We start from the raw sequence: 2,922 nt of genomic DNA, 5'->3' as shown, positions 1-2,922 counted from the left end.
CTGATTTTCTAGGAAGTGTTAAATTTGATTTCACTGCTTCTGAGTTCACATCATAGATGTGAGACCCTTCAAATCAAACCCACTGCTTTTTGAGATGTTGTCCCCAGCAAGAGATGAATTTTGCTTTTCTACAACATTATTTGTTTTCTTTTGTAGTATTTCAATAATACATTTTATCTTTCAGTTTTGAGAAGAAGCCCACTGAAAATATCCTGCTGGCTTAGGAGTTAAACAAGTTATTCTGCTCTGTAACTTGCACATCTTTTTCTAGCACCATTTGAGAAGGTCAGCAATGTATTTTATTCTGTAAATAAATCAAGTACATGCCCTGACTATATTTTGATTTCTTCTGGTCTCCTCTCCTTCTTTGGGCTGATGTGATCCTCATACCACAGGTCTGCGTCGAAACTGAACAAATAGTGATAAGTGTGTACCCTACTTTGTTAAACATTCTAAAAAGATCATAAGATGCATGGAATTCTCAGGTGATCTGATAGAAGCTGAAGGTCTTATTGTCAGATCACAGAGCAGAGAAGACCATTTTATTTTAATGTGTTTCTGTTGTTTTAAGACTCAAGTGTGTCAGTGTTGGCAGGCTATAAAAGTGAAAGAGAAGTAAATCAGAGGAGGAACACAAAGTCACAGTCTGTGATTTAAAGACTTTATTTTATTACTCACCATCTTCTCCTTCTACAGATTGATTAGACACTAAGAAAATGAAAGACTAACACAATGAGCATGCAGTTCACAGACCCCTGATAAAGAACAAATCCTTGTGATGTGTGATCTCTAAACGAGGAAGGTGAAAACAAAGTGAAAGCAGGTAAGTGAAGATGATATGGAAGTTTATTACATTGCTGTTAGATGATGGAAATGAATTAAGTTGTGAGTGATACGAGATCTAATTCTCAGTAACGCGTAATTGGCTTATGCTACACAAGTTTACCTTCAGCTCATGCAGATTAAAGTTTGGGTATAGTAAAGGAGGAATGAGCAGTGCAGAAGGTTTTTGTATGAGACCAGGGTGGTATCATGAATTAGCTTGTCCACCATGAGTTTTCACCAGTAAAAGTAATTTGAGTCAAGACCACCTCAACAATCATTAATGAACATTGGTTGGGATTTTACAGATGTAGGGAAACCACCACAGACTCCTTCTACTCCTTTAATTCAAAAGGAAAAGAACTGAACATCTCCAGCATATTCTCTCTACTAGAAATTTTGGTTAGATGATTCAAAAGGTGAGATTTGATTGTGCCGCATGGTGATAATCATACTGATGAATAGGGAAACAAGAGTGCAGACTGCTTATGGTATCATCAGTGAGTGTCAAGGTGAAAGTAGAAATAAAAGAAACAAGAGTGTTGCAGCCATGAGCCTTCAGATACGATGGACCCTTCTTATCTTATTGTTTCTACACAACACAGATATCTCCTAGGCAGGTATGAATGATTATATTTTATTAATTTTTAGGTGTGGTAAATATTTTGTTATATTTATTTACAAATTTCTCTTCATAGCACCGCTCAACAGAAGAATGTCTCTTTAAAAAGAATATTTATTTTTAAGCTGGTTTGTCAAAAAAAGAAACAGAAAGATTTTGATTGTTTTTGTTTTATGGCTTGTAATAGTTTAAACCTAGAAAAAGAAGTTAAGGGCAGTTTATTTTTCAAAAATTCAGAAGGAAGAAATAAAGTCCACACCACCTGTGAATGTAATGCTAGATGATAATGCAGCATTTATCAGTATGCTAACATGTTTTTTTTCCACTTTTCAAATCACACCCTGATGCTCACCCCACTCTTGTGGTTTCATTTCCAGAGAGCTTCATTGTTGTTGGTCCTTCTATGCCCGTCATCACTTATGTCGGTGAAGATGTGGCCCTGCCAGCCTCCCTCTCACCAGAGCTTAATGCTGAGGCCTTTGAAGTGAGGTGGTTTACAACTGACATCTTATCACCATTGCATTATTATAGTATTATTATAGTATTATTATACAATTGACATTAATAGAGGTGATGTACTGGAAAGGAAATCTGCTACTTTGTATTTATATAATTTATAATGGATAACTGGGGCTGATGGACACACTGATGAAATGGGTGTGAAGGTGTGTTTGGTCCCATACTCCAGCTACAGGAGCGCACATCATCTGTGGTATAAATGCAGTGTCGCATAATGCTCATTATGTCTGGTTAGGTCCTCCTAGTATGAAAGAGTCCCACTTGATGGATTTGTCTGTGTTGTCCTCACCTGTACCTCACTCCTGTCTCACAGATTCACACATCCTCCCCTCTTTTTGCAGGTTTCTCACCAGGTGTCTCTGGCTGGTTGGAGGTTTTCTGTGTCTTGTTGGTTCTTTGCTTAGCGGCAACTCCTCTGCTGGTCAATGGAGAAGAATGAGAGGTGAGGACAGAAGATCTCACATCGACATCAGAACAAACTGACTGCTCAGTAAATGGTAAAGTCATTCATAAATAATTCATCTTTATATTCTTTTTTGTCTTCCCTAGAAACAAACACCAGATATGATTCAATATGTGAGTACAATTCTAATTTTACTGTTCTCTAATTTATTCTCAGTTTGATTTCACTTACTTTGTGGCTTTTATTGTCATCGGTGAATCCTGAGATTTGTCAATCAGTTTGTATTTTGATCACACAATTCACAGTTAGTGGCTGTAGGAGTCCACATTGGAAATCCACTCTAAGAACGGAAAGACATGCAGACTGTCCACAGATGACATCATACCAGGAGCTGAACTGGAGTTTGAGTGCTGTGGGCTGACAAAACCTAACATCATGTGTGCATTGAGTGCCAAATGGCTTTACCATTACACATTTAACCCTCTCTCTAGTCGTGAGTCAGCACAGGGTCATAGATATGCTCAAGGACTGGTCTGATGAGGTTGACTTGTGCTGA

The 2,922-nt window shown here is 37.7% G+C and overlaps 1 long non-coding RNA gene across 1 annotated transcript; it reads left to right on the top strand.

Annotated features, from left to right (window-relative positions):
- The first annotated feature begins 230 nt into the window (after positions 1 to 230).
- On the top strand, positions 231 to 1,943 carry LOC120518882. The gene is made up of 3 exons (XR_005631315.1): positions 231 to 285; positions 697 to 823; positions 1,822 to 1,943. It is a non-coding gene; the product is annotated as an uncharacterized LOC120518882 (long non-coding RNA).
- Positions 1,944 to 2,922: the final 979 nt, after the last annotated feature.

Source organism: Polypterus senegalus, chromosome 18 (genome assembly GCF_016835505.1).
Source record: "Polypterus senegalus isolate Bchr_013 chromosome 18, ASM1683550v1, whole genome shotgun sequence".
NCBI lineage: Eukaryota > Metazoa > Chordata > Cladistia > Polypteriformes > Polypteridae > Polypterus > Polypterus senegalus.
The sequence above is the reverse complement of the archived record's forward strand: the minus strand, read 5'-3'. Positions and strand labels throughout refer to the sequence as shown.